We start from the raw sequence: 7059 nt of genomic DNA, 5'->3' as shown, positions 1-7059 counted from the left end.
GAGTGTCCAATATACCTACCGTGCATGTTTTAGGGATTGTGGGAGGAAACCAGAGGACCCGGAGAAAGCCTATGCAGGCAAGGGGTGAACGTGCAAACTTGCAAGAAATCAAGAACTATGCGGTGGAGGTGCAAAATATTTTTCCACCGTGCCGCCCCATGTACAGTGTAGTTTCACCAAACTAAATTTCTTCCATCCTCTGACTACATTCATATTCTGTCACCGTTCCTTCAAAATAAAATAAAAAAAAACATGTCAGGCCGCACAATTGTCTTTTTACGTCAGCACTCACACAATTGGGAATGATTTTACATAGGAGTGCAGGCAGAGGCTGACATCACTCAATTACGTTATGTTTCCTTTTTTTACATTGAGTAAATCCTCTCTCCTATTCACTTTCTCTCTCTCTCGCCGAAGCATGATGACAGGGGAAGGAATGCAGCAGATTCAGGGGGTCTGTGGAGCAGAGCGAGAGGAGGTGGCTCCCCAGAGAGAACATGATTCACCCCCGTGCTCTTTCTTTTGTTTGTGTCACTAGCAGACACATGGGCGACATGCCAATCCAATGGCGAGAGGGGACAGAATGGACAGATGGTACATAGGAAAATGAGAGTCCACACACGCACTATCATCGACACACACACACACATTGAGTGACCTCAGATGATATACAGTACGCCAATGTGGCAGTTTTTCACTAACCTGTGAAGTTTCACCGTTCTCTTACAACAAATTTGTCTTTGGACTGAATGACATGAACATCTATATCCCATTAAAAATATCTTGCGGCAATGTCCACAAGCTGATGGATCACCATCGGCAACGCGGGACGACAACAGATAATTGAACTACTGAAAAACAACATTTAAAAATCAAATGGTCTATTTTTCACGATCATGCTTCAGGAACTTCAAAATAAAAGTGTACCAAGGCCATTTCTATCATACATTGCTTGTTACGCTACCGTTTATTTTGAAACATTGACTGACCTTCTCACAACATTTGGCTGAAGATTGACAGTCAGCACATGTATTTCATAGCACTTCTGAAAAGAATTGTATTAAAATATTAAAGAGAGCTTTGACAAGTCTTTGAGACATTATTTTTTTTTTATTGATGATTTCACATTATTCCAAGATTGAACTCAAATAAACGTCCGCCAGAGGTTTTGTAGTAATTATCGAACATTTTTTGAGTCAATTTCTGAAGGGAAATCAATCCAGAGGTTTACTTTAACATAACTTATAGTTTCATGTAGATGTGGAATATGAATCAAGCAGCACCACCAATTTCGAGCCCATCTTCGGGGGCGGCCATTTTGCCACTTGCTGTCGACTGAAAATCACATCGCAGCTCCTCGGGGCTCAAATAATGACCAATTGCAGCTCAGTTGTTTCCTAATGCATATACTTTATTTACGGTCCACAAGAAGAACATAGATGCCTCACGTAAAGGTGCATTACCGAAAACGAGGCTGAAAATTGCACCGGAATGATCGTCTACCAACAGCGCGTCAGTTCTTTGAGTGAAAGCTAATCTGCTGAGTGCGTACCCTCCCCCTTCCTGAGTCAGACGCGCTCGAACCACCGATGTGAGAATAGATTTGGATAAGCCGCATTGAAAATGGGCTGAATGATAACGTTTGAGTGTCACACCTTATTCACTCATTAATTCACCCTTGACTCACCAACACACATTCAGTGAACACACACACAGGCGCACACACCAAGCGAGAGTCCTATAAACATTTCAGAAAGAAGAAGAGGCAGCGCACCCGTGGAATGGACACTTTATTTGGGCATGATGGGAGAAGCAAGAGGCTCTGCCGACAGAGAAGCCACGTCTTGTGAAAAAGGAATCCCTCACACCAAAAATAACAGACCACAGTCTGATATTTACTGCGTGGCAGGGTTTATTGTTTACGTTGGCTCGGGCTCGACTCGACGTCTCATCTAATTTGCTACTTGTAGCTACTTTAAATGTGTGCAAGTATCACAAGGAGTGTGACTTGTGAGTAATAAGGACTCGTTTGAGGAAAAGAAGTCTCGCTACTTTATTGGTTGGAGTATATAAAGTGAAACAATAATGGCAGTTGTATATGTAATCATTCCGTGCTACTCAGCCACTGATGATTACAAGTCTGTATTTTTCAAAAGCCTAATTTGGAAGGCATGAACATAAGCAGCGCTAAAGCTGTTTATATTACCCTGTAATAATTTGCCGTTTTTTTCTTTCCACTGGCACTAAAAGACATTTGCGTGACACATTCCAGAAAGACTATTTCACAGTGTTCAGATACATCAGTGGCAGAACATCTTCAAAAAGACTTTTTAGGTGCTTGGGGGAGCTCCAAATTAAACACGACATGTAGGAGACTGCAAAAAAAAAAAAAGGAGCAAGGATTGAAATTTGTGAAAGGGTGCAAAACTACTGGATGAGAGGAAGGAGAGGAGATAAAAAGAGGGATTAGAGCAGTTTCAGTTACTCACTCTCCCCACCTACCAAGCACTCTCCTCACTCTGTTCTCCCTGGCTATTTATGGTAGAAGGCCTTAAGATCCCGTACAACTAAGAGGAGGTCTGAAGGCTGAGTTCATGGCATCATAACTCCTACCTGTAGTTGAGATGGGTCGAGACTCGTGTTTGAAAGCAATTGTCAAGACAGAGGATGAACCACGCCACCATTTGGAGCCCGGAAAGCCCAACTCAACGAGTGAATGGTTTACGAAGAACACTTGGCCATCCAGACACAGAAACAGTCGGGAATCGCGGGAAACGAAACCTATAAACGGTACCTGATAATGCACAGCAAAAAGTACTTTCAGCAGTGGGTTTTTGGAGACAGAAATCCCAATTCGCTCTGGAAGGAGTCACATTTTCATCTAAGACAGGGGTGTCCAAACTAGGTCATGGAGGGCCGCTGTCCTGCATGTTTTCCAGGTTTCTTTGCCTGACGCACCTGATTCAAATGATCAGGATCGTCATCAGGCTGAGCTTGCTGATGACCTGATCATTTGAGGACTGGGTTTGGACACCCCTGGTCTAAGAGGTCACATCTTTTGCCAAGTGCTGGTCAGCACTTGGCTATGATGAAATTTCCCAAGCTGGAAGTCTTTGGAAACTAAATTGCAAAGTACTGATTGCTTTCAAGAATAAAAGGAGATAGTGTTTGCAAAAGGCTATGTCAGGAGCGGGATTTGAACCCACGCCTCCATTCAGAGACCAGAACGCCCAGTTTAGCAGGGAAGGTAGCACACCTTGAGTCTGGCGCCTTAGACCACTCGGCCATCCTGACACATATGTAACTTAGGAAAAAACAACCTGCAAATGGCAAAGAACAGTCAAAATGGCGGACAAAAATCTCAGAGAATGTTCATGAATTTGTTTATTTTGGAGAATAAATCCAGATCCTGTGTTCAAAAGATATTGTCAGGAGTGGGATTTGAACCCACGCCTCCATTCAGAGACCAGAACACCCAGTTGAGCATGGAAGGAAGCACACCTTGAGTCTGGCGCCTTAGACCACTCGGCCATCCTGACACATGCGAAACTCAGGAAAAAATAACCTCCAAATGGCACAGAACAGTCAAAATAGCGGACAAAAACCTCAGAGAATGTTCATGAAGTTTTTGTTTTGGAGAATAAAAGCAATTCCTGCATTCAAAAGCCATTGTCAGGAGTGGGATTTGAACCCACGCCTCTATTCAGAGACCAGAAGGCCCAGCTGAGCATGGAAGGTCATGCACCTTGAGTCTGGCGCCTTAGACCACTCGGCCATCCTGACAAATACAGAACTTTGGAAAAAACAGCCTCCAAATGGCACAGAACAGTCAAATAGCGGACAAAAATCTCAGAGAATGCTCATGAAGTTGTTTATTTTGGAGAATAAAAGTAGATCCTACATTCAAAATGCATTGTCAGGAGTGGGATTTGAACCCACGCCTCCATTCAGAGACCAGAACGCCCAGTTTAGCATGGAAGGTAGTGCACCTTGAGTCTGGCGCCTTAGACCACTCGGCCATCCTGACACATGCGAAACTCAGGAAAAAATAACCTCCAAATGGCACAGAACAGTCAAAATAGCGGACAAAAACCTCAGAGAATGTTCATGAAGTTTTTGTTTTGGAGAATAAAAGCAATTCCTGCATTCAAAAGCCATTGTCAGGAGTGGGATTTGAACCCACGCCTCTATTCAGAGACCAGAAGGCCCTGCTGAAGGTCATTCACCTTGAGTCTGGGGCCTTAGACCACTCGGCCATCCTGACACATATGTATGTTAGAAAAAAAACAACCTCCAAATGGCACAGAACAGTCAAATAGTGGACAAAAATCTCAGAGAATGCTCATGAAGTTGTTTATTTTGGAGAATAAAAGTAGCTCCTACATTCAAAATGCATTGTCAGGAATGGGATTTGAACCCCTGCCTCCATTCAGAGACCAGAAAGCCCAGTTTAGCATGGAAAGTAGTGCACCTTGAGTCTGGCGCCTTAGACCACTCGGCCATCCTGACACATACAGAACTATCGGAAGCAAAACCTACAAATGATTGAGAACAGTCAAATATCGACCAAAAATCTCAGAGAACGTTCATGAAGTTGTTTGTTTTGGAGAATAAAAACAATTCCTGCATTCAAAAGCCATTGTCAGGAGTGGGATTTGAACCCACGCCTCCATTTAGAGACCAGAATGCCCAGTTGAGCATGGAAGGTAGCACACCTTGAGTCTGGCGCCTTAGACCACTCGGCCATCCTGACACATAAGGACCTTTGGAAAAAACAGCCTCCAAATGGCACAGAACAGTCAAGTATTTGACAAAACTCTGAGAATGCTCATAAGTTGTTTATTTTTGGAAATAAAAGGAGATCCTTCGTTCAAAATCCATTGTCAGGAGTGGGATTTGAACCCACGCCTCTATTCCGAGACCAGAATGCCCAGTTGAACACGGAAGGCAATGCACCTTGAGTCTGGCGCCTTAGACCACTCGGCCATCCTGACATATATGAAATGCCAGAAAACAAAAGCTGAAAATGGCACAGAACAGTCAAATATCGGCCAAAAATCTCAGAGAATGTCCACGAAGTTGTTTATTTTGGAGAATAAAAGCAAACAGTGTGTATAAAAGTCATTGTCAGAAGTGGGATTTGAACCCACGCCTCCATTCAGAGACCAGAAAGCTCTTTTTCCTGAAGACGGAAAGACCTCTTAAGTCTGGCGCCTTAGACCACTCGGCCATCCTGACACAGGAAAGGAGGTGAGCAGTGGGTTTTAAATCCATGTCCAGCCTGTTTTGGATGTCTCTCACTTTCAACACACCTGATTCAAATGACCAAGAACATAATCAGGTTTTCACCAAGCTCACTGATTGGCTTATCATTTGAACTGGGTGGGATGTGAGGAGACTTTGAAAACAGACAGACTGGTCGCTGGAGTTCCCAACTCCGGGTCCAGTTTGATAAATTTTCAACAAGTATCGTTCCAAGGACTGTTGATATAAACCATTTCCATGTTGTGTTTACAAAAACGATGAGCATGACTTAATTCGATCTGTATCTTGATAAACTGAAATGTCATTTGAGTATCATCTTTTCAACCGATGCTCCTCCCGTCGTGCACTGGAGCCAAAAAGAGAAGAAAGAATCAAATGGGAAATCGCAAGCGCGTCGTCGGCAGGATTCGAACCTGCGAGGGGAGACCCCAATGGATTTCAAATCCATCGCCTTAACCGCTCGGCCACGACAACTGCAAGATCGATTGTAAAAGCCTTGCAAGAAAAAAGTCGAAAGCGCAGTTTGACGCTGCGAAGAAAAGTGATGATTCTGGTTTGGAAAAGCGTCACTGGCAGAGGTGAAGCTTGACATCTGTGGCAGACATTATGAACTGAAAAAAAGAGTGAAGAATGTTTTTCATTTGTAGTGTATCGAAAGTAAACTAGCATTTCGACTCATTCAATGCCAGGGATGTCTTACACATTGTCCCTTTATGTCTCAAATCGCGACTTAAGTTTGTAATGTTAATGACATTAATTTCCAGATACTTAAATCTGAGATCAATTCTTAAGTATCTGGGATTGAATGTCTGGACTCATTAAAAAAAAAATGTGAAAAAACGTCCCTGGCATTGAATGATTTAATATATGGTGGCAATGTGACATCATATCACAGCAAACTTCAGCAAACTATTTTGCTGCAATTACATTTCGGAATAGATTGTGATCCACTTTTGTGGTTCTATTCCCTCTGATATTATCCATTCATTATCTGTCACCGCTTATCATCACTGGGTGGCTGGTGCCTATCCCAGCGGTCTTTGGGCGGTGGACACCTCGGACAGGTTCCCAGCCAATCGCAGGACACACCAAAGGACAATTTACAGTTTCGAATACACCTGCCATGTTTTTGAGGGGTGGGAGGAGAACGGGGTGCCCGGAGGGAGCTCTCGCAGGCACGGGGAGAACAGGGAAACTCCACACACGATGGCTGTAGTGAGCTAGACTTGAGCTCGGGTTTCTGCCAGTGAGCCACTCCCCCTCCAATATTACTGCCTGTTAAAACGTTAATTTAGGATTTCATATAATAGTACATACAAGAGTACATAAGTAATAGAAAGTACACCACTAGCGCCAATGCTTACTTTTAGAATTCACACCATGAATGACACGTGCATGTGAACTTATTTGCATTCCAACTCTGCTCCAGCCGCTCAAGAATCCAAACGATCACAAATGTTTCATCAAATCCCCCCCCCCCCCCCCCCAAAAAAAAAAGAAAACAGTTGCCTCCAGTTTGAACTTCGTGACATGACGTAAAGTTCTTCTGGCACGCTGGGATGGGCACCTGACAAAATACATCTTTGGGCGAGGTCGCCGATGACACAAAGGTGCCACTCATTAACAAGCCGTCCTAAAAAGTTCTTTCTATCAAATGCCAGTCCGAGGCTTTAAGCACCTTGTAAAAAAAATCAGTTCACTTTATAGCCGCTCCGAGGTCTGGAATGTTGATTCTTGATTTGTTTTTACTTCTCCAAGACTGGGAGAGATCTTCTCCATGTTCCTTCTGATCCA

The 7059-nt window shown here is 43.6% G+C and overlaps 10 non-coding genes across 10 annotated transcripts; all 10 read right to left on the bottom strand.

The window, feature by feature from the left end:
- Positions 1 to 3181: 3181 nt before the first annotated feature.
- trnal-caa (transfer RNA leucine (anticodon CAA)) lies at positions 3182 to 3294 on the bottom strand. Its single transcript has 2 exons — positions 3257 to 3294; positions 3182 to 3227 (listed from the first exon to the last, which is right to left on the bottom strand). It is a non-coding gene; the product is annotated as a tRNA-Leu (tRNA).
- Positions 3295 to 3426: 132 nt separating this feature from the next.
- On the bottom strand, positions 3427 to 3539 carry trnal-caa (transfer RNA leucine (anticodon CAA)). The gene is made up of 2 exons: positions 3502 to 3539; positions 3427 to 3472 (listed from the first exon to the last, which is right to left on the bottom strand). It is a non-coding gene; the product is annotated as a tRNA-Leu (tRNA).
- A 131-nt stretch (positions 3540 to 3670) lies between these two features.
- trnal-caa (transfer RNA leucine (anticodon CAA)) lies at positions 3671 to 3783 on the bottom strand. The gene is made up of 2 exons: positions 3746 to 3783; positions 3671 to 3716 (listed from the first exon to the last, which is right to left on the bottom strand). It is a non-coding gene; the product is annotated as a tRNA-Leu (tRNA).
- Positions 3784 to 3914: 131 nt separating this feature from the next.
- trnal-caa (transfer RNA leucine (anticodon CAA)) lies at positions 3915 to 4027 on the bottom strand. The gene is made up of 2 exons: positions 3990 to 4027; positions 3915 to 3960 (listed from the first exon to the last, which is right to left on the bottom strand). It is a non-coding gene; the product is annotated as a tRNA-Leu (tRNA).
- Positions 4028 to 4158: 131 nt separating this feature from the next.
- On the bottom strand, positions 4159 to 4264 carry trnal-caa (transfer RNA leucine (anticodon CAA)). The gene is made up of 2 exons: positions 4227 to 4264; positions 4159 to 4204 (listed from the first exon to the last, which is right to left on the bottom strand). It is a non-coding gene; the product is annotated as a tRNA-Leu (tRNA).
- Positions 4265 to 4396: 132 nt separating this feature from the next.
- Positions 4397 to 4509, bottom strand: trnal-caa (transfer RNA leucine (anticodon CAA)). Its single transcript has 2 exons — positions 4472 to 4509; positions 4397 to 4442 (listed from the first exon to the last, which is right to left on the bottom strand). It is a non-coding gene; the product is annotated as a tRNA-Leu (tRNA).
- A 131-nt stretch (positions 4510 to 4640) lies between these two features.
- Positions 4641 to 4753, bottom strand: trnal-caa (transfer RNA leucine (anticodon CAA)). The gene is made up of 2 exons: positions 4716 to 4753; positions 4641 to 4686 (listed from the first exon to the last, which is right to left on the bottom strand). It is a non-coding gene; the product is annotated as a tRNA-Leu (tRNA).
- A 128-nt stretch (positions 4754 to 4881) lies between these two features.
- Positions 4882 to 4994, bottom strand: trnal-caa (transfer RNA leucine (anticodon CAA)). Its single transcript has 2 exons — positions 4957 to 4994; positions 4882 to 4927 (listed from the first exon to the last, which is right to left on the bottom strand). It is a non-coding gene; the product is annotated as a tRNA-Leu (tRNA).
- Positions 4995 to 5125: 131 nt separating this feature from the next.
- On the bottom strand, positions 5126 to 5238 carry trnal-uaa (transfer RNA leucine (anticodon UAA)). Its single transcript has 2 exons — positions 5201 to 5238; positions 5126 to 5171 (listed from the first exon to the last, which is right to left on the bottom strand). It is a non-coding gene; the product is annotated as a tRNA-Leu (tRNA).
- Positions 5239 to 5657: 419 nt separating this feature from the next.
- Positions 5658 to 5739, bottom strand: trnas-uga (transfer RNA serine (anticodon UGA)). Its single transcript has one exon. It is a non-coding gene; the product is annotated as a tRNA-Ser (tRNA).
- Positions 5740 to 7059: the final 1320 nt, after the last annotated feature.

This window comes from Hippichthys cyanospilos, chromosome 16, assembly GCF_059441005.1.
Source record: "Hippichthys cyanospilos isolate Australia breed blue-spotted pipefish chromosome 16, RoL_Hcya_1.0, whole genome shotgun sequence".
Classification (NCBI taxonomy): Eukaryota; Metazoa; Chordata; class Actinopteri; order Syngnathiformes; family Syngnathidae; genus Hippichthys; species Hippichthys cyanospilos.
Note: the sequence above shows the minus strand (reverse complement) of the source record. Positions and strands in the feature narration are given on the sequence as shown.